At 41.5% G+C, this 23,983-nt stretch overlaps 1 pseudogene; it reads left to right on the top strand.

Moving 5' to 3' along the window:
• Positions 1-19,561: 19,561 nt before the first annotated feature.
• Positions 19,562-20,116, top strand: LOC102431627 (annotated as a pseudogene).
• The last annotated feature ends 3,867 nt before the right edge of the window (positions 20,117-23,983 follow it).

Genomic DNA, 23,983 nt, shown 5'->3' with positions numbered 1-23,983 from the left:
CCGGATGGGGCTCCCCTAACCAGGCAGCCTCCACTGCTGCTGAAATCTCTCCCGGAATGCTGGCTCAGCCGCGGAGACCACGCCATCTTGAGTGGTTGTTATCGGAAGCGTATACATCCAGAAATCCTGCAACCACGGCATCCAGGGATTACCTACTAACTCAGAAACACCAGATCTCAAGCAGCGCGAATACGTGGACTCAGAGGAGCCCTGCTCCTCCTCACGGAAAGGTCAGATTTCGCCTAGATAAAGATGCGGTTTGCAATTCAAGTTGGAGAGAGGAATGCACGCGGGGGTAGTTTGCCCCCCACAAAGTCCGTGGGCCGTTGGGGCCAGCGTGATCCGCGAGTGTGGAAGGGGTCCCACAGGGCTGCTGGCAGAAGGGAACTCTAAAAATAAGCCCATAGCTGGACTGGATGCAAAAAGGCAGCATCGGATTTTGCCAGTGTACCGGCTGCTTAGTGCCAGGGGAGAGAGGACGTGCGGAAGAGACTGCACACAGAGCTGGACAGTGGAGGGTTGCGAATTCGCACACCTTCTCAGGCTCTTCTTTTTTTCTCTCCCCCTTAAATCTTTTCATTTGATTATTAAACCCAATACATAGGATCGCCCAATTGGGGTCACTCACAGAGACTGCAGGGGAAAGTTGTTTTTGTGGAACCTGGGAAACAGAGCAGGGAGTAATGATCAAAGAACCAGCTCTGGGCAGTTGACTCTCCCAAATCAGTATTAAGTGCGATAGGGAAAACAAAAACCTAACTACTGGCTAGAGAGGACTTATAGCCTCGGAGGTCAATCCAGAAACACTGCCACCCAGGGGCTGAACCACAAACTGTCTCTTCTGTAAACACAAATAAAGGCAGTCTGGGAAACAAATACAGCCTGCTTTAAAATCAGGACTGTGGTTTACAACACAGAGGAACAGTGTATCGCAGGGAACTTCAACATTCTCCTGAATACCTGACAGGACTAAGTCGTGCCACACAGAAGAGTAGACATGAAGGACCTTCACTACTACACATTTTTATTTTTATTTTCACCTTTTAATTAAGAAACTAATTTTTTTCTTTTTTTATCACCTGATTTTACCTTTTTAATTACTACCTTTTTCTTTTTAACCAGTATTATTACTACTACCATTTTACCTTCTTTTTAAGTGTCATTTTATTTTCTCTTTATTTTATTTTGGGATTAGTGTTCTACGTTCTATTTTCATCTTTCCTTTAGCATCATTTTTCTCTACCTCAACTTTACCTTTCTGCCAAAACTCTCTTCCTCACTTTTCCCCTTTTGTTGTCCTATTTCTCTTACCCTATTCCTGCTTTAGATTTTCCCTATTCCTTCTTTTTACCCCCGTTAAAAGTTCACCCTACTTATGTATCTAATTTCCAATCCCCTGCTCTAAATCCATATACACCTCTCTCTTATCTTTCTTCATTATCCAAATTTTTTTCTCTCTGTCATTTTGTTGTTGTTTGCTTGATTGTTGAGTATATTGGGTTTTTTATGCTTGTTTGTGAGATTGTTTTGCTTTTGCTTTTTATTTGTTTGTTGGTTTTTTTCCCCGGTTATTTTTTTGCTCCTGTTTTCCCTCGCCTCACTTAATATTAGTTGTTGTTTGTAGATTGTATTCATCTCCAGGGATCTGTTGCTAGAATTTGTTGGGATTAGTGGCTGTTCTATTGGAGTTTTCTCCTCATATAAATAGTTTCTTCCCCTCTTCTATTTCCTTCCCTTTCTTTTCTCTCTTACTTTTTTTTCCTTTTCCCAATTTCATTTTTGCACTCCTTTTTTTTTCTTTTTCTCTTCTTTCTTCCTTATCCCCTAATTCTCTTTGCTCTGGTGGTCACCTTTATTTGGGGTTGTTAGTATCGTGAATACATTTGTGTTCAGTGCATTGTGCCTTGTTGTGTTGTATTTTGTGCCTTTAAATCAACACAGCAGAAAGAGAACTACATAACCAAACACCTGGAGAAGAGAGATCATGGGGAGACAAAGAAACAGCCTGCATATGAAAGAAAAACAGGCATCACCAGAAAAGGAAGTAAATGAAATGGAGGCAATGGAGGCAAGCAACGTGTCAGAGAAAGAATTCAGAGAAATGGTCATAAGGTGGATGAAAAGAATGGAATACAAATTCAACAATATGTGTAAGAACCAAGAGGAAATGAAGAAGACCCAAGAAGAAATGAAAAATGACATCACTGCTATAAAGAACTCAATAGAAAGCATCAACAGTAGACTAGAAGAAGCAGAGGACTGCATCAGTGAGTTAGAAGACAAGGTAGGAAAAAATACCCAAGCAGAGCAGCTTCTAGGAAAAAAAAATTAAAAAACGGGAGGAGAGCCTAAGAGAACTTTGGGACAACACGAAACAAAACAACATCCGCATAATAGGGGTGCCAGAAGGAGAGGAAACTGAGCAAGGAATAGAAAACCTGTTTGAAAAAATAATGACAAAAAACTTCCCTGATATAGGGAAGAAAAAACTCACACAAATCCAAGAAGCTCACAGAGTCCCAAACAAAATGAACCCCAAAAGACCAATGCCAAGGCACATTATAATTAAATTGGCAAACACCAACGACAAAGCAAGAATCTTAAAAGCAGCCAGAGAGAGACAGAAAGTTACCTACAAAGAATCCCCCATCAGACTAGCGACTGGTTTCTCAACAGAAACACATCAGGCAAGAAGGGAATGGAATGAAATATACAAAGTCATACAAAGGAAGGGTCTGAATCAAAGAATACTGTACCCAGCAAGGCTATCCATCAAAATTGAGGATGAAATCAGGAGCTTCACAGACAAAAAAAGGACTACAGGAGTTTATTACCACCAAACCAGCAATGCAAGAAATGCTAAAGGGTCTGCTGTAAAAAGAAGAAACAGGAAACAAAGAAAAAAAAACAGGGGTAAAGAATAAAAATGGCGACAAACAAGTATCTATCAATAATAACTTTAAATGTAAATGGATTAAATGCCCCAATCAAAAGACATAGGGTAACTGAGTGGATAAGAAAACATGATCCATATATCTGCTGTCTACAGGAAACCCACCTCAAAAAAAAAAAGATGCACACAGACTGATGGTGAAGGGATGGACAAAGGTTTTTCAGAGGAATGGAAACGGGAAAAAAAGCTGGGGTAGCAATACTTATATCTGACAAATTAGATCTCAAATTGAAGGACATAAAAAGAGATAAGGAAGGCCACTTCATAATACTAAAGGGAGCAATCCAACAAGAAGAAATAACTCTGGTAAACATATACGCACCCAATATAGGAGCACCCAAATACATAAGAAAACTTCTGGAGGAGATCAAGGGAGAGATTGACAGCAATACAATCATAGTAGGGGACTTTAACACCCCACTATCACCATTGGACAAATCCTCTAAACAAAAAATCAGCAAAGAAACATCAATCCTAAATGACTCACTAGATCAGATGGAATTAATTAACATCTTCAGAACATTTCACCCCAAAGCCACAGAATATACATTCTTCTCAAGTGCACATGGGTCATTTTCAAAGATAGACCATATATTGGGTCACAGGCAAAGTCTTTTTAAATTCAAGAAGATAGAAATCATATCAAGCATCTTCTCAGATCACAATGGCATAAAACTGGAAATCAACTACAATAAAAACAATCCACAAAATCAACATTAAACAATGACTGGGTTACCAGAGAGATCAAAGAAGAAATAAAAAACATCATGGCAACAAACGACAATGAAAACACAACAATCCAAAACCTATGGGACACAGCGAAAGCAGTCTTGAGAGGGAAGTTCATAGCTTTACAAGCCTACTGCAAAAAAACAAGAAACAATGATAATAAATTACCTAACCCTAAAACTCAAAGAGCTAGAAAGAGAGCAACAAGAAAAGCCCAGTGTAAGCAGAAGGAAGGAAATAATAAAGATCAGAGCAGAAATAAATGACATAGAGACCAAAAAAACAATACAAAAGATCAACAAAACCAAGAGCAGGTTCTTTGAAAGGATAAACAAGATTGATGAACCTCTAGCCAGGCTCACCAAGAAACAAAAAGAGAGGACCCAAATAAACAAAATCAGAAATGAAAGAGGAGAAATAACAACGGACCCCACTGAAATACAAATGATTGTTAAAAAATACTATGAACAACTCTACTCCAACAAACTAGACAACCTAGAGGAAATGGACATATTCCTAGAAAAATACAACCTTCCAAAACTTAATCAGGAAGAATCCAAAAATCTGAATAGGCCAATAACTATGGAAGAAATTGAAGCAGTCATCAAAAAGCTTCAGCAAACAAAAGCCCGGGGCCAGATGGCTTCACAGGGGAGTTTTACCAAACATTCAAGGAAGAACTAAAACCTATCCTCCTCAGACTATTCCAAAAATTTCAAGAGGAAGGAACACTTGCAAGCTCATTCTATGAAGCCAGCATCACCCTAATACCAAAACCAGATAAAGACAACACAATGAAAGGGAATTACAGGCCAATATCCCTCATGAACATAGATGCCAAAATCCTCAACAAAATCCTAGCAAATCGGATCCAGCAATACATCAGAAAGATCATACACCATGACCAAGTAGGTTTTATCCCAGGGATGCAAGGATGGTACAATATCTGCAAATCAATGAACGTAATACATCACATAAACAAATTGAAAGATAAAAACCACATAGTCATATCAATTGATGCAGAAAAAGCATTTGACAAAATCCAACACCCTTTCTTGATAAAAACTCTCAGCAAGGTAGGAATAGAAGGATCATATCTCAACATAATAAAAGCCATATATGACAAACCCACAGCCAACATCATAATCAATGGGCAAAAACTAAAACCATTTCCCCTAAGAACAGGAACAAGACAGGGATGCCCCCTCTCACCACTCCTGTTCAACATAGTATTGGGAGTACTAGCCGTTGCGATCAAACAAGAAGAAGAAATAAAAGGCATCCAAATTGGAAAAGAAGAAGTAAAACTGTCATTATTTGCAGATGACATGATACTGTACATAGAGAACCCTAAAGACTCTATCAAAAAATTATTAGACTTAATAAATGAATTTGGCAATGTAGCAGGATACAAAATTAAAGCCAAGAAATCTATGGCATTTCTTTACACCAATAGTGAACTTGCAGAAAGTGGACTAAGAAAGCAATCCCATTTACCATCGCACCAAAAAAATTAAGATACCTAGGAATAAACTTAACTAAGGAGGTAAAAGACATATGCGAAAAACTACAGGACACTGAAAAAAGAGATAGAGAAAGACAAAAACAGATGGAAGAACATACTGTGCTCATGGATTGGTAGAATCAACATCATCAAAATGTCCATACTACCCAAAGCAATCTATAGATTCAATGCAATCCCCATCAAATTACCAACGGCATATTTCACAGATCTAGAACGAACATTCCAAAAATTCATCTGGAATAAAAAATAGACCTCAAATGGCTGCAGCAATACTGAGATAGAAGAACAAAGTAGGTGGGATCAATACCAGATATCAAGCTGTATTACAAAGCCACTGTTCTTAAAACAGCTTGGTACTGGCACAAGAACAGACATATAGATCAATGGAACAGAATAGAGAACCCAGAAATCGACCCAAACCACTATGCCCAATTAATATTCGACAAAGGAGGCAAGAGCATACAATGGAGTCAAGAGAGTCTCTTCAATAAATGGTGTTTGGAAAATTGGACAGATACATGCAAAAAGATGAAACTAGACCACCAACTTACACCACACACAAAAATAAACTCAAAATGGATAAAAGACAAACGTAAGACGGGAAACCATAAAAATACTAGAGGAATCCACAGGCAGCGAAATCGCAAACATATGCCGGAGGAATTTCTTCTCTGATACTGCTCCTAGGGCAATGGAAACTAAAGAGAAAATAAATAAATAAATGGGACTACATCAAAATAAAAAGCTTTTGCACAGCAAAGGAAACCATCAACAAAACAACAAGAAGGCCCACTGCATGGGAGAACATATTTGCCAATGATATCACCGATAAGGGTTTAATCTCCAACATTTACAGGGAACTTATGCAACTTAACAATAGGAAGATAAACAATCCAATCAAAAAATGGGCAACGGACCTAGATAGACACTTTTCGAAAGAGGACATACAGAAGGCCAAAAGACATATGAAAACATGCTCAAAGTCATTAATTATACGAGAGATGCAAATCAAAACGACAATGCGGTATCATCTCACACATGTCAGAATGGCTATCATCAACAAATCAATAAACAAGTGTTGGAGAGGATGTGGAGAAAAAGGAACCCTTCTGCACTGCTGGTGGGAATGCAGACTGGTGCAGCCACTGTGGAGAACAGTATGGAGTTTCCTCAAAAAACTAAAAATGGAACTCCCATTTGACCCAATGATCCCACTTCTAGGAATATATCCCAAGAAGCCAGAAACACCAATCATAAAGGATATATGCACCCCTATGTTCATAGCAGCACAATTCACCATAGCTAAAATTTGGAAACAGCCTAAGTGCCCATCAGCAGAAGAGTGGATTAAAAAACCATGGTACATCTACACAATTGAATACTATGCTGCGGTAAAAAAGAAGGAACTCTTGCCATTTGCAACAGCATGGATGGAACTGGAAAGCATTATGCTAAGTTAAATAAGCCAGTCAGAGAAAGATAAATACCACATGATCTCACTCATTTGTGGAATATAGAGAACAACATAGACTGATGAACAGGGACAGATCCAAAGACAGAGAAACATCGATCAGACTATCAATCCCCAGAGGGAAAGTAGGGGAGGGTGGGGTAAGGGGAAGAGATCAACCAAAGGACTTGTATGCGTGCATATAAGCCAAACCAATGGACATGAACAACAGGGTGATGAGAGCATGAGTTAGGGGGGGGGAGGTTGGGGGTTAATGGGGGGGATGAGGACACACTTGTAATACCTTAACCAATAAAGAAATTAAAGATTAAAAAAAATAAAAATAAATTTAAAAAATTTTACTGGTTCTTTCTTCTGCCTGAACAAATCTATTGGACTCTAGTAAAATTTTTATTTCAGTTATTGTACTATACAACTCCAGAATTTCTATATGGTTTATTTTTATAATTTCTCTCTTTATTGATATTCTCTATTTGGTGACATTGTTCTCAGACTTTTCTTTAATTCTTTAGAAAAGATTTCCTTTAAGGCCCTGAGCAGCCCCACCACCACTGCTGACCTAGTAACCATCACACCCTTGGAGAAGCCACAGCTGTTGCAGCTGGCCCCAGTCACCATCACCACAACCATGAGCAGCAAGACCAATATCCAACAGCTGCTTACCGCCCCGACCCTCAGTGCTGTCAACACCAGCCCAGCACCACAGGCAGCAGCACAGAGAGTGGTGGCCTGTGAAACCTCACATCAGCACACTTGTGGACAGGGACAAAAGGGTCATCACAAAGAAGGTTTGAGGAACAGTAAAATGGTTTAATGTAAGAAACAGATGTGGTTTCATCAACAGGAATGACACCAAGGAAGATGTATTTGTGTACCAGACTGCCATAAAGAAGAATGAACCCAGGAATTACCATTGCAGTGTAGAAGATGTAGAGGATTTGTTGAAGGAGAAAAGGTTGTGGAGGCAGCAAATGTTACAAGCCCTGGTGGAGTTCCAGTGCAAGGCAATAAATATGCAGCAGACTGTAACCATTATAGATACTGTCCATGTTGCAGGGGTCCTCCACGCAATTACAAGCAGAATTACCAGAATAGTGAGAGTGGGAAAAGAATGAAGGATCAGGACTGAGTTCCCTCCCCCTTTGCCGCCAGTCCACAGACCCTGGCCTGGCCTGGCGGGGCAATGCTGGGTGAGCATTAGGGCCTGCGGGCGCACTGACCAGGAGCTGGAAGCAGCAGCCACGCCGGCGTGAGTGGCTGGCAGAGGCAGAGGTCGCATGGGGTGGCCCTCCTTGCTCAGCATTATGGAGCCAAGCTTTTTGAGAGAACAAGAGCTGTTCAAAAAAATGAGCACTTTCCACTTTTGTAGTATGTTCAGTATCTTCTGAGTCATCAACATCATCATCATCGAAGAAGAAGAAAGCAAAACTAGAACATGGAGGATCATCAGGCTCTGAACTGGTCTGTCTCGCTGGGACTAGTGATACCTAAATAATAATAAACACACTGAACATCCAGGTCTTGGTTTCTGAATTCCATACTATACTTAAAACCAACCAGGGTATGTGGCGTGATCGTGATTTAATTCATTTTTTCCATATAGATCTACAACTGTCCCAGCAACATTTATTGGATTGTTTAACTGCTCCACAATGATCTGCTGTGTCAAGTCTGCATGAAATAAAATTTCCAGTATGCTTGGATTTGTTTAAAAAACAACAAAAAAAAACAAAAACCAACCAGTCTAGGCCTAGAAAAGCAGCAAAACCAGATGGGTGACACCAAGACCAGCTGCAATGACTAACAACCCCACCTATCAATGGAGACCACAACCCTGAAGGAGCACACCTCGAAAACTGATGAATGTTCTGCTGAAACCCTCCCCTAAGGCCTCCCCTAAGATTCCTGCCTGCAAGAGACATAAAAACCTCAAGACAAAGGACCCAGTTGTGCTCTCCTTCCAGGAGCACGCCCACACCTCCTCCCACCCCATCTTCCCCCACAGGCATGCATCTCCTAAACTCTAAGGGACCCCACGAGGTTTGTAACCTGGGCAGCAATGGGAAACAGCAGTTCATCCCAGATAAACCCTCTGAACCTGTCCCCAAGGCCCCTTTTCTCTGACTTCCCAGAGAGCCAAGCAGATCAATCTACTAGCCTCATTTCCCCAGCCCTTTCTTGTTTCACTGTCATCAGCTTTAATAAACGTCCTCTAAAATTCACCTTGACTCATGAAATTTTTCCTGCAACAAGTCAAGAACCCACACACTACAGGCTGGCCCTAGGTAGACCCATTCAGGAGCAGATTCCCTTTCCAGTAACACCAGGACCTCTCGTAGATAAATGGGAACACACAGACACACACACACAAATATTTCTCTATAGTTTTTTTCTAGCATATTTTATTTATTTTTATTGTTGAGTGTGTTAGGTCTGATCGAATAATTGAAGGGACACACCCTCCCCTGGAAACTGACCTTTATATCACTTCAGAACCGACATTCCCTTTTGCTTAGCACTTGCTAAGACCACATTCCACTTGCTAAGACCATTATCTTTCCCCTCAGGACCTGCCCAGAGAATTCTCCACCCAGAAAAAGCCTGCCTAGAGTCCTTTAAAATCTCTGAGTCCCTATCCCTGGGTGCTGGGGCCATTTTGGGGCTCAGCCCATCAGGCTTTCCAGAGGACCTAATAAATTCATAATTCTTTATCCCTTTTGGCCTCGTGCGTTCCTCCTTCGGTGACCCTAACAGAGAGTATTACAAATGTCCCCTATTTTCTCCCCTTTGCCCTCCTCCACCTGGTTCCTGTCCCACCCCAAGCCTTCATAACACTATTGTCTGTGTCCATGGGCTATGCATATAAATTCTTTGGTTAATCTCTCCCCATCCACCCATCCACATCCACCTGCCCTCTGAAATTCATCAGTCTGGTCCAAGTTTCTATGTCTTTGGATCTATTTTATTTTGTTTATTATTTTGTTTATTATATTCCACATATGAGTGAGATCAAATGACACTTATCTTTCTCTGACTGGCTTATTTCACTTAGCATAATACTCTCCAGGTCCCTCCATGCTGTCTCAAAGGATGAGATCCATCTTTTTACAGCTACATAGTATTCCATTGTGTAAATGTAACACAGGTTTTTTTATCCACTCATCTACTGATGGGCACTAGGGCTGTTTCCAGATCTTAGCTATTGTAAATAACGCTGCTAGGAACATAGGAGTACATATATTCTTTCTAATTGGTGTTTTGGGATTTTTAGGATATATTCCCAGAAGTGGGATCACTAGATCAAACAGCAGTTCTATATTTAATTTTTTGAGGAATCTCCATACTGTTTCCATAGTGGCTGCACCAGTCTGTATTCCTACCAGCAGTGTACTAGGGTTCCCTTTCCCCCATATCCTCATCAGCATTTATTTTTTTGTTGATTTATTGATAGTAGCCATTCTGGCAGGTGTGCGGTGATATCTTATTGTGGTTTTGATTTGTATCTTTCTGATGATTAGTGATGTTGAGCATTGTTTCATATGTCTATTGGCCATCTCTATGTCCTCTTCGGAGAAGCATCTATTCAAGCCCTTTGCCCATTTTTTAAATTGTTTGTCTCCCTGGTGTTGAGTTGTATGAGTTCTGTTTATTTTGGAAATTAACCCCTTAGTAGATGTATCATTGGCAAATATGTTCCCCCATACAGTGGGTTCCCTTTTCATTTTGAGGATGGTTTATTTTGCTGTGCAGAAGCTTTTTATTTTGATATATTCCCATTTGTTTATTTTTTCCTTTGTTTCTCTTGCTTTAGGAGATATATCGGTGAAAATTCTGCTACATGAGATGTCTGAGATTTTATTGCCTATGTTTTCTTCTAGGTTTTTTATAGTTTTGCAACTAACATTTGTCTTTAATACATTTTGCATTTATTCTTGTGTATGGTGTAAGTTGGTGGTCTAATTTCATTTTTTTTTGCATGCACCTGTCCAATTTTTCCAACACCATATATTGAAGAAACTATCTTTATTCCATTGTTTGCTCTTGCCTCCTTTGTCAAATATTGACCATAGTGGCAGGGGTCAATTTCTGGGGTCTTTGTTCTGTGCTAGTAGCAGGCTGTTTTCATTAGAATGTCTTTGCAGTAGAGTTTGAGATCTGTATTGTGATCCCTCCAACCTTTTTCTTCATTATCAAGGCTGCTGTTGCTATTTGGGGTCTTTTTTGTTTTCATATAAATATTTGGAGTATTTGTCTAGATCTGTGAAGAATGCTGATGATATTTTAGATTATAGATTGCATTCAATCTATAGGTTGCTTTGGGTAGTATGGACATTTTAATGATATTAATTTTTCCAATCCATGAACACGGTATATGCTTCCATTTGTTTATATCTTCCTCTATTTATTTTTTCAATTTCCTATAGTTTTCCAAGTACAGGTCTTTTATCTACTTGGCTAAGTTTATTTCTAGATATCTTTTTGTTGTTGTTGCAATGGTAAGTGGGGTTTGTTTTGTTTTTAGTTTCTATTTCTGAGAGTTATTGGTGTGTAAAAATAACCTATTTCTGAATATTAATTATGTATCCTGCTACTTTGTCAAATTCAATTATTAGATCTAGTAGGGTTATTTTTTTTTTTTTGGTGGAGTCTTTAGGGTTTCCTATGTACAATATCAGTTTTACTTCCTTCTTTTCAATTTGGATGCCTTTTATGTTTTTTTCTTATCTGATCACTGTGGCTAGAACATCCAGTACTATGTTGAATAAGAGTGATGAAAGTGGACATTCCTCTCTTGTTCCTGTTCTTAGGGGTAATTGTTTTAGTTTTTGCCCATTGAGTATGATGTTGGCTGTAGGTTTGTCATTATATTGAGGTATGATCCCTCTGTTTCCACTTTGCTGAAAGTTTTTATCAAAAATGGGTCTTGGATTTTGTCAAATGCTTTTTCTACATCTATTGATATTATTGTGTGACTTTTATCCTTCATTTTGTTTATGTGATGTATCACATTTATTGATTTGTGAATATTGCACCAGCCTTGCATTCTCAGAATAAATCCCACTTGGTCATGGTATATGATCTTTTTCATATATTGCTGGATGTGATTTGCTAATATTTCGTTGAGGATTTTAGCATCTATGTTCATCAGGGATATTGGTCTGTAATTCTCTTTCTTTGTAGTATCTTCATCTGGTTTTGGAATTAGGATAATGCTGGCCTCCTAAAAAGAGCTCGGATTTTTTAATAGTTTGAGGAAGATAGGTGTTAGCTCTTCTTTGAATGTTTGGTAAAACTTGCCTGTAAATTCGTCCGATACAGAACTTTTGTTTGCTGGGAGTTTTTTTATTACTGCTTCAATTTCATTAGTTATCTCTATATATATGTTTAAGAGCATGAGTTTACACCAACACTTTTAATTAAATACAATAGAGTTCATTGTAATTTTTTCTCTATTCATCTTTGTAACATCCTTCTCTAATGGTGAAAATCCTGAATCAATCCCCCTGTATATAACCAATCTCCTTTTTCATCACCATCCCCTACCTTGTGTGGATACCACCTCACTGTGCTTGGACATTGCGCTCTCCCACTAGGCAGACGACCCCCATACTGTTATCCTTCTTACCTCATTTGTGATCTCACAGCCCATAGTAGTAGACCATCCTCTCATGTGGATGCTCTCCTCACAAGAACTGGACTCCAATACCATTGTGAACACTTATTTACTCTAACCCTAATGGTCTCTCCATCCATGCAAGCCCACCCATACTCAGAGCCAGAGTCCGCCTGTTTCTTGGTATGGAAGCTGCCACTGTTCTTGGCTCATTTTATCTCTGAAATCCATCTCATTAAGGCTTCCTTGCATTCATCATCTTAACTAGCCCTGATGTAAAGCATGGATTTTCCTCTGGTTTTTTCTACTTGTCACCATGGAAGTGAGGGTCTTTGTGGTCCTTCTACATTCCAGGGGTGGGCAAACTTTTTGACTCGAGGGCCACAATGGGTTCTTAAACTGGACCGGAGGGCCGGAACAAAAGCATGGATGGAGTGTTTGTGTGAACTAATATAAATTCAAAGTAAACATCATTACATAAAAGGGTACGGTCTTTTTTTTTTTTTTTTTTTTAGTTTTATTCATTTCAAACGGCCAGATCCGGCCAGTGGGCCGTAGTTTGCCCACGGCTGTATCTAACCAGAGGCAGAAATCCTACCAGCATTCCTCGAGCACTTCTTTTGTGCTGAATGTTTTTTGGACATGATTTCAGTTAATCCCCATAACACAGCTATTAGTGTCCTCATTGTACCTATGAGCAAACAGGCTCAAAGATTACTTCACCTGCCCCTGGTCCATCAGCTTATAAATGCTACAGATGGATTCAAACCATGAAAGCACATTGTTTTTCATTCACCTCTCTGCCCCCAACTAAAACCAGCTCAAAATAAAGTGGGGGTAGAGGCTGATAGTATTGCCTCTCATATTTGGGAAGTCCAAGAAAGAGAGGGAAGGGCCCAAATTCAGGCTTAAAATTTATGTTTACTATCTGTCCCCCACAATGCAACCGTCTAGACCCGTGGTCGGCAAACTGCGGCTCGCGAGCCACATGCAGCTCTTTGGCCCCTTGAGTGTGGCTCTTCCTAAGCCTTAGGAGTACCCTAATTAAGTTAATAACAATGTACCTACCTATATAGTTTAAGTTTAAAAAAATTTGGCTCTCAAAAGAAATTTCAATCATTGTACTGTTGATATTTGGCTCTGTTGACTAATGAGTTTGCCGACCACTGGTCTAGACCAAGGGTTGACAAACATTTTCTGAAAAGAACCAGATAACAAATATTTTTTGGCCTTGTGGGCCATAAAGTTTCTGTCACATCTACTCAACTCTGCCACTATAACATGAAAACACCACGGATGATATATCAGTGAATGAACAGGGGTATGTTTCACTAAATTACAGTTGGCCTTTGACTAATTTGGGCTTGACTGCACGGGTCCACTTATACATGGATTTTTTTTCAATAAATACCTGTACTGTTTTTTATCAACAGTTGGGAGTTCACAGGGGCAGAGGAATGACAGTATGCAATGATCTATGCCATTATTTTTATTAGGTCATTTTTTAATTGATTTTAGAGAGAGGAATGAAGAGAGAGAGAGAGAGAGAGAGAGAGAGAGAGAGAGAATCAATTGAAGAATGGACCTTGAAAGAACTGACTGAGAGAGAGAGAGAGAGAGAGAGAGAGAGAGAATCAATTGAAGAATGGACCTTGAAAGAACTGACTCCGTCCCATCCCCTTGCCCTCTATCTAAACCATAGACATCCCATTTTATTCCCATAAATTTTGTTAGGACTGACTTTCAGGCACAGATGGTCCATTAACCTGTTAATTCCAGGGTATAACTAAACCAGATAAGTAACTAAGCTATTTCTAGCTTCTGTAAATATGCTTGCTTGAATAATGGGAAAATAAAAGGCGAGGGGGCTGGAAATCTGAGCCTATGGCGGGAATCTGGTGTACATTCTTATCAGTTTTGGTCTGCTCACTGCTCCCTCTTAAATTGTCTATCTTGGAGAACCTGTTTGCTTAACCATATTGAAAAGGCCATAAACTAAAATTCAGACGGAGTTGTCAGGGCTGGCACCAGGCCAGGCCTTGAGATAGGATCTCATAGCACCAATCCTAGAGTTTTTCCCCTCTTTTTGCCTTTATAAGCTTACCCCTAACTTCTGTTTGGGATTGTGAGGTTTAGAGTGGCAAAAAGCCCTTTGTGGTCCCGGTGTGTCAGTTTTGAAATAAAAGCTCCAAAATTCGACCCTCTGGCTGTGGCGTCTTGCTGAATTTCAATACAACACAATCAGTTGCCTCCCAAACGTGCCCTGACCAGGAATTGAATCCAAAACCTGGGTATGTGCCCTGACCAGGAACCGAACCTACCACCTTTTGGTGAATCGGGTAATGCTCCCACAAACTAAGCCACACTGGCCAGGGTGATCTATGTCATCTACACTAATAAAAGAGAAAGATGCAAATTGACCATACCTTCATGATACCCACCAGCCAATCAGGCGTGAGTATGCAAATTAACCTCATCGCCTCTGTGGAGACTGACAGCAGGGAGGCGGCAGCTCCCAGCACTGCACTGCCTGCTTGGCCGTCGCTGCGGCCCACAGGCAGCTCCCAGCACAGCCTGCTTGGCCATTGCTGTGGTGACCTGGGAGCAGGCAAGCACCAACTACAGGCAGCACCCAGCATGGCCTGCTTGGCAGTCGCTGTGGTGTGGAGCAGACAGGCCCCGCAGAGAGCAGAGAACCACTGGGAGCAGGCCTAAGCCATCAGTAGGACATCCCCTTAGGGCTCCCAGATTGGACAGGGTGCAGGTCAGGCTGGGAGACACACACACACACACACACACACACACACACACATGCACAAATTTCATGCACTGGGCCTCTAGTTTTATATAAGAGACTAGAGGATCTGTGGATTTTGGTATCCACAAAGGATCTTGAAACCAACCCCATGGATATCTAGGTGCAACTTAGAAGTTTTGGGAAAGTCAAAGTTACCCGTGGATTTTGACTATGTAGGGTGTCAGCACCCTTAACCTCTGTGTTGTTCAAGTATCAACTGTTTTTATAAAAAGAGCTGGGGACTGGCTGTTCAGAAGGAAGAGACTGAGTCTATTTTCTTCACTGCTATACCCCCAATGTAAAGAACACTGCCCACCACATAGTAGACACTCCATCAGTGTTTGTTAAATGAATGACTAAACGAATTATTTTTGTTTGTATGTTGTTGGTGGAGAAGAGGTGACATGACCAGAGTGAGTGGTGCTGGTGGATTTGTTGAACAGACATTGCAAGATCCAACTTGGAAATATGTTACAGGTCTTCTGGAGGAGTTTTATTCCTTTAAGAAGAGGGAAAGAAACAATTTTTATTTGGCATCTGTTTGGTGCTAAGGACCTGTTCTTTCTCATGACAGCCCTGTGAGGTAGTTTTATGCCAAAGACTAAATGTTTGTGTCCTCCCAGAATTCCTATGATGAAACCTAATCCCCAATGTGATAGTATTTGGGGGTGGGGCATTTGGAAGTGACTAGGTCATGAATGAGATGGCTGTCTATGAACCAGGAAGAGGATTCTCACCACAAATGGAATCTGCCAGTGCCTTAATCTCAGACTTGCAGCCTCCAAAACTGTACAAACTAAATGTTGGTTATTTAAGCCACCTAGTCTATGGTATTTTGTTATAGCAGCCTGAATGGATTAAGACAGTCTGTGTCCCATATCACATTGGGGAAACTAAGGCTCAGAGAGTTGAGAAGACCTGCTCCTGGCTGCATGGCGTGAGGCAGAGCTAGAGTCCCCAGCCAGGTCTGTCTGATTTGGCATACGCTTTGTGCTCGGCTAAACTTCCTGAGGAGGTGGTGGCTTTTCCATCTCCAGAGGCACATCAGCAAAACTGGAACATCAATCCCTCAGGAAGGCCAAAGATGATACTCTCTCTTGGGTGTACTATTCCTACCAAATTCATTATTAACCCTTCTGCCTGGTATTCCATACCTTGTAATTAGATCCCAAACTAGCCATCTAGTTTTTCTTCCTAAGGCCCTAGAGTCCTGCTGAAAACTTTCAGTTCCTCTAGGGAGTCACGTTCTCTTTCATTTCCTAATCTTTGCAGGTGCTGACCACTCTAACAGAAACACTCCTTCCTCCACCCCATTTCAACACTTCATTCTTCAGAATGTAACCCTTACCCTAGAATGTAACCTTCTGGAAGTTCTGGCATGTTTTCCTATATCACCAAGCAATTCTAAAATTCTTGGCCATCCCTGACTGGATGTCCTACAAATTTAAGTCAATTTGGACATTATCAACCTGGTTATAGCATCAGAGCTATTTTAAAAATTCAACTGAGCCCTAGCCGGTTTGGCTCAGTGGATAGAGTGTCAACCTGTGGACCGAAGGATACTAGGTTCGATTCTGGCCAAGGGCATGTACCTTGGTTGCAGGCTTCTCCATGGCCTGGGTCCTGGTCAGGCTGCATGCAGGAGGCAACCAATCGATGTGTTTCTTTCACATCAATATTTCTCTCTGTCTTTTCCTCTTCCACTCTCTCTAAAAATCAATGGAAAAATATCCTCGGGTGAGGATTAAAAAAAAAAAAGTTCCACTGAGTGAATTTTAATGATCTCATTGGCTTTATTCAATGATTTGTGAATCAAACGGCATCTAATCTAGCAGTTAGAGCTCTGAAGAGCTATGCAAAGCAAGAGATTTTAGAGAGAGGGGAACAGAAACAAGGAAGTTGTACAATGCAGACAAAGTGGGTTGGTTATTGCAAGGTTACTTTCCCTACAGGAGATGGCTAGTGCTGATCAGGCGATTCTTGGTTAAGATTCCATTTCTGGGAGAGATGAAACTGTCATTAATTTAAGTCTCAGTTTGGTGACATAGAGCTTAGCATAAGCGACTCCATTTGGGGTCTGTTGTCTTGTTTTTAACAGATCCCTCAGTCCCACAAGACTGTCCCCAATTTCAGACACCAATTGAAAGTCCAGGCCACCCATATTTCTGATGGACTGGCTATAAATCAGAGGTTGTCATGTCACCCTCCTCAGTCCAATAATTTGTTAGAACAACTCATAAAACTCCAGGAAACATTAACTAAACTTATGTTTACTAGGGGTTTTTTTAATGTTTTTAATTGATTTTTAGGTAGAGAGGAAGGGAGAGGGAGAGATAGAAACATCAATGAGAGAGAAACATCCATCCTGCATGTCCCCTACTGGGGCTCGAGCCCTAAACCCAGGCATGTGCCCTGACCCAGAATCAAACCAGTGATCTCTTGGTCTGTGGGATGACCAAGTGCAATCCACTGAACCCATCGGCCAGGCAAATAATTGGTCTTACTTCTTTTGTTTTTTAATGTATTTTTATTTATTTCAGAGAGGAAGGAAGAGAGCTAGAAACATCAATGAGAGAGAATCATTGCTTGACTGCCTCCTCACACTCCCTACTAGGGATCGAGTCCAAAACCCCGGCATGTGTCCTGACTGGGAGTCGAAACATGACTTCCTGGTTCATAGGTCAACACTCAACCACTGAGCCACACCAGCCAGGCTTACTAGTTTATTACAAAGGACATGCTAACGAATACAGATAAACAGCCTGATGAAGAGGTACATAGGATGAGGTCCAGAAGGATCCCAAGCACAAGAGCTCTGTGTCTGTGGAACTGGGATGCCTCACCAGCCAGCTCATCAACTCATATTTCAAGAGTTTTTGTAGAGCTTAATCTCCAACCCTGTAATCACTTGACCAACCTAAGACTATAAAGTGGCCCTACTCTGAGTCATCTCATTAGCATAAACTCTGGTGTGATCAAAAAAGACTTCTTATTCCCAGTCAGTGTGGCTCAGTGGTTGAATGTCAACCTATGAACCAGGTCACAGTTCGATTCCCAGTTAGGGCACATGCCCAGATTGCGGGCTCAATTCCCAGTATGGGTTGTGCAGGAGGCAATCGGTCAATGATTCTCTCTCATCATTGATGTTTCTATCTTTCTCTCCCTCTCCCTTCCTCTCTGAAATCAATAAAAAAATTTTTTTAAAAAAAGAATGAAACCCCATGCTTTACATCTATCTCCCCCTCTAGACTGTGAGTTCCACATGGAGAGACTGAGTTCAACAAATGTCTCGTGAACAAATGAAGTGAGTGAGCAAATGTTGGCTCATTCCACTGTCCAGTTAACTTCTACATTATATACAGACACATCTTTTTTAAATTTTTTTATTTATTGATTTGAGAGAGAGAGAGAGAGAGAGAGAGAGAAAGGAAGAGAAAGGAAAAAATCAAATTTTTTGTTGTTCCACTTATTTATGCATCCATTGATTGATTCTTGCATGTGCACTGACCAAGGATCAAACCAATTGGGCTACCTGGCCATGGCCCAGACACATCTTTTAATACCACCTCCTCCAGAAAGGCTTCCTTCCCTATCCACTTGGAGTTCTTTTCCATACTAGTTGAGCTGCACAGACTCTGTCACACCCTGTAAACTTTGATTGGCAGCAGGAGTTTTTCCCCAAGTCAAACTGTTAAGGGCAGAAATAGACTATTGGGGACTAACTATAATTATAAGAAATATTAATCATGCTCTATTAACCATGATGGTTCTGTTCTGATTAGGGAAAGCACATTCTCACCTGGTTGAGAGTTGTACACCCTGGGACATGGGAGCTAACATCAGAATACAGTCCATCCTCCTGTCCCAAGAACTGCCTATAATTATGGAGAGACTTACAACCTCGTGGCTGAAAGAGTCTAGTCCCAGAGGTGCCTGCCCTTTGCGACCCCCACCAGCCCACATGGCTTGTAACCTGTAATGATTATACTGTGCCTACTTTCCCATGCCTGTAATTCCTACTTTCCTGTGTAATCATTGTACTTCTACCCAATATAACCATCTGGCTTACAGGGAGAGGCAGAGCAGAATTTTGTGGATGACCTGCTGCTCTCCCATACTGCCAGCATTATTGGAATAAACGCTCATATATCATTCAACCCTGACTCTGCGTAATTGGCTCAAGTAGTGACAGGCAGTCTGAACTCCTCGGTTATCTGGTTACAAGACCCCACTTAACTCCTCAATTCTTAGACACAAGCCTCCTGCTCCTTTAGAGGTATGTCTCTCCTTCTTTGAAATGTGAGACAGGCTGGGCTGGCCTCTCAGAAACTTGCCCACAATGGAATTATAGAACCTCAGCTAACATCCACTGATCAGAAAGAGACCCCCGTGGGGCTGTGCACAGGAATCAAAAAACAGAACAGCAGCGGTGGCAGCCCTTTCACCGTGGCAGCCATTGAGGAGCAGAAGCCATGGCTTTGTGCTACCCAATGGCCTTGGGCCTCAACAAGGGCCACATGGTGACCAAAAACATGAGCAAGCTGAGGCACAGCAGAGGCATAGCCGCCACTGCACGCACCTCACCAAACACACCAAGTTGGTGCAGGAAATGATCCAAGAGGTGTGTGTGTGTGACTTTGCCCCCCATGATAGGCACACTATGGAGCTGCTCAAGGTTAAGGACAAGAGAGCCCTGAAATGTGTCAAGAAAAGGGGACACATGCCCTACCGGCAAAGCTCACTGGTTGAGCATCGACCTATGAACCAGGAGATCAAGGTTCGATTCCCAGTCAGGGCATATGCCCTGGTTGCAGGCTCAATCCCCAGTGGGGCGTGCAGGAGGCATCCGATCAATGATTCTTTCTCATCAATGATGTTTCTTCTCTCTCTCCCTCTCCCTTCCTCTCTGAAATAAAATTTAAAAAAAGAAAGAAAGAAAGAAAAGGGGACACACATCTATGTCAAGAGGAAGAGAGGAGCTGAGCAATGTCCTTGCCATGAGGAAAGCAGCAACCAAGAAGGACTGAGCCCCATCCCCTCTGTGTGTAATAAAACCTGTTCAGGAAAAATAAATTTAAAAACAGGCAGCTTGTTCGGGTGTCTCGCCAGGCTAGACAGCGCCACCCAGAGGTTTGAGGTGGCTTCAACACATGTTTACAGAACAGATACCAAACTTTCCTACCTCCTTGCCTTAGCACTGGCTAGAGCCACTAGAACCTCTGCCTGGCATGCCGCCCTTCTCCCACCTCTCCGACATTTTACCTGTTCTTGAGAGTGATGTCACGGTCCTCCAGATTTGCTCATTTCCCTCACCTTGCTCCTTAGCCCCTCCTGGTCACTGTTGCCCTGGAGAGCCCTGGGAAGGAGGGTATGCCCAGACACCTGCCCTGCAGTAGTTGGCTCCTGGGTCAGCTGCTGTTTTCAGCCCCAAAGGCTCCATTCCTTGTGTTGCAGATGCACTGTGCCCCGCATACTGGAACAAGGAGACTTCTAGGAACTTGGTTATGCTTCTCTCATCTTTGGGGAAAAACCTCCCCAGTCCTCTAGGTGTCACCAAACAACTCAGAAAAGGGTTGTCCTCATTCCTGCCGTCACCTCCTCTCTCTTTCCTTCTCCTGGCTGCTCTACCTCCCACCACTCTCCAAAAATGACCAATGACAGAATTTACCTTCCCCCAGAACAAACCAACAGATCCATTTTTGTCTTGGTCCTACCCTGATAGGGACAGCCATTCCCTTCTCCTTGCTTGAGCCCTACTCTCACCTAGGACTCTTCCTACCTTCCAGGCTGCTCCCGCTCCACCTCTTTCACAGGCTCTTCTGCCTGACAGCTAACATCATATTTCTTAAAAAAGAAAAACAAAGTCAGAGAACTCACACTTTCCAATTTCAAGAAATATATATATACACACATACAATATATATATATATATACAGTAAAATCTTGGACATTTCTTATAGCAATATTTTTTCTGATATATCTTCCTGGTCAAGTGAAACAAAAGAAAACATGAAAAAAATGAGACTACATCAAACTAAAAAGTTTTGGCACAGCAAAAGAAACTATCAACTAAATGAAGAGACAACCAACCCACTGACTGGGAGAACATATTTGCCAATGATACATCTGATAAAGGATTACTATCCACAATTTATAAAGAACTTATAAAACTCAACACCAAAAAAACAAACAATACAATTTTTAAAATGGGCAAAGGAACTAAATAAAAACTTCTCCAAAGAGGACATACAGATGGCCAATAGATATATGAAAAGATGTTCAATGTCCCTAATCATCAGAGAAATGCAAATCAAAACCACAATAATATCACCCCACACCTGTCAGAATGACTATTATCAATAAATCAACAAATAACAAGTGTTGTCCAGGACATGGAGAAAGGGGAACTGTCTTGGTGGGAATGCAGATTGATACAGCCACTGTGGAAAGCAATATGGAATTATCTCAAAAAATTAAAAATGGCCTGGCCAGCGTGGCTCAGTGGTTGAGCATCGACCTATGAACCAGGAGGTCACAGTTCGATTATCAGTCAGGGCACATGCAGGGGCTGTGGGCTTGATCCCCAATAGAGGGTGTGAGGGAAGCAGCTGATCAATGATTCTCTGTCATCATTAATGTCTCTTTCTCTCTCTCTCTCCCTTCCTCTCTGAAATCAATAAAAATATATTTTTTAAATTATAGCCTAATTTGCTCTCTATGCGACAAGCATGAGGTGCAACTCACATTAATCAATATTTACAACAAATGAATTGAGTCCAGAAAGTTTAACCCAGAAAAAATTTTTGATTGTGCTAAAATTTGTTATGGCTGAATACTGAGAGAGAGAGAAAGTATTTCAATAAATTTAAATATGCAAAACTTGACTCTGAGGAAATGACAATTACACAAAAAATCACAGTGATAGAATCAACAGTTGGTAAAAATTGGACAAAGGAGACTGCTTGATGAATCAAATGTTTACTTAAAAAGTCACATGAAAAAAATGTTCCTCATAAGATTATTTCAATCAAGTAAAAATGAACTTTGAGAAAAATTTGGGAAGGGTTTAACTGCACTGAATAGAAAAGTGATCTAGGAATCTAATTGGCTAAGTGCAATTTATGATTCAAAAGTATTTTCCAACAAAAATTTGCTGGATTTTTTTTTCCATTAATGCTTATTAAACTGGAATCAAATTGTCCCCAGAATTAAACTATCCTTTGTGTGGAAATGGCAGTATAAAAATGAGAGGGTTAAATATCCTGTGCATCTTCCTGGTGTTCGACTTTTCAAAATATATTTTTATTGATTTCAGAGAGAAAGAGAGAGATAGAAACATCAATGATGAGAGAGATTCATTGATGGGCTGCCTTCTGCACACCCATGGGATTGAGAATACAACCCGGGTAACCCCACCGGAAATCGAACTGTGACCTCCTGTTTCATAGGTTGACACTCAAGCATTGAGCCACACCAGCCAGGCTGGTGTTTGATTTTATCTCCTAGCCACTAGATGTCCCTATCTCCCAGGCAAGGCCCCAGAACAAACTGGTTATGACCTCTTTCTGGGGGGCCCTTGTACCTCTGCAGTTCCCACATCTTGGCTACCAGTCCAGGTTTCTCTGTTCCTCTGAAGTTGTGTCTCATACCAAACTGTTCTTTCCTGAGAGACAACCTTTGGGAACAAGGGCAAACCCTGAGACTTTGGCCCTCATGATGGCTCCTCAGGCTTCCACGCTCAGGGATTGTCCTTCCCTAGTTACTTGGCCCCCACCACATCCTGATGTCACCCTTGCCCTCCTGACTCAACACCCTTGTCCCATCTCCAACCATGTCCATGGGGATCTGTGACCCCCTCTCCTAGGCCCACCCAGAAATCAGGAGACAATGTCCATAAATTCATTTCAACTTCAAACTCACTAAATCCAAAGTCACCTTGTAACTGTCAGGACTATAGAATGCCCAACACAAAAGCTGACTTTTAAAGGAAGGAGGTAAAGATCTGTTCTTTCAGGAAACAAAAAAAAAAGGAAGAAGAAGAAAGAAAATGAGGGAGGGAGCTATGGGCTTGTGAGGGAGACAGAATGCATATTTATTTTTACCACCTGAGTTTTTAGAAATATGTTTTGGGGCTTTTCTTAACAGTTCCAGAATTTTCATAGATACAATGTAGGTAGTAAGAGAGAGGGAGACAGGAAAGGTATAAAGAGGCAAAGGAGCCAGAACCGGTTTGGCTCAGTGGATAGAGCGTCGGCCTGCAGACTGAAAGGTCCCAGGTTCGATTCCGGTCAAGGGCATGTAGCTGGGTTGCGGGCACATCCCCAGTGGGAGGTGTGCAGGAGGCAGCTGATAGATGTTTCTCTCTCATCGATGTTTCTAACTCTCTATCTCTCTCCCTTCCTCTCTGTAAAAAATCAATAAAATATATTTTTTAAAAAAAAAGAGGCAAAGGAAGAGTAGAGACAGCAGCAGAGAAAGTGTAGACAGAAACAAAATGTAGATGGGACAGAGTGTAGAAAGATGGTCAGGGACAGGGAGCAAAGGATGTCAGTCATTGCTCCCCAAACCAGACAGAACTTCCTACTATTTAGAAGGTTGAGATCTAGACCTTAGAAGGTCCTGGAACGTCCCACTCTGGTCCCAGTCCTCCTGTTTCCAATTATCAGTCTCCATTCTGAATTTATGATGTCACCCTCTTATGAAAGGGTCATTCCCTGCCTCACCCTTGCAAGGTCCATCCCTGCATCTTGGGGTGAAATATATGTCCTTTTTGCTAAGTCTTGCCTTCTGTCAGTGACTGTCCCTACATATCCTCCCCAGCTGAGTGATCCCTCCCACCCCCACCCCACCCCCGCTCTTCCCTTCCCTGTCTTGGGCCCACTATTCATTTAATC

Source organism: Myotis lucifugus, unplaced genomic scaffold (assembly GCF_000147115.1).
Source record: "Myotis lucifugus unplaced genomic scaffold, Myoluc2.0 scaffold_386, whole genome shotgun sequence".
Lineage (NCBI taxonomy): Eukaryota > Metazoa > Chordata > Mammalia > Chiroptera > Vespertilionidae > Myotis > Myotis lucifugus.
The sequence above is the reverse complement of the archived record's forward strand: the minus strand, read 5'-3'. Positions and strand labels throughout refer to the sequence as shown.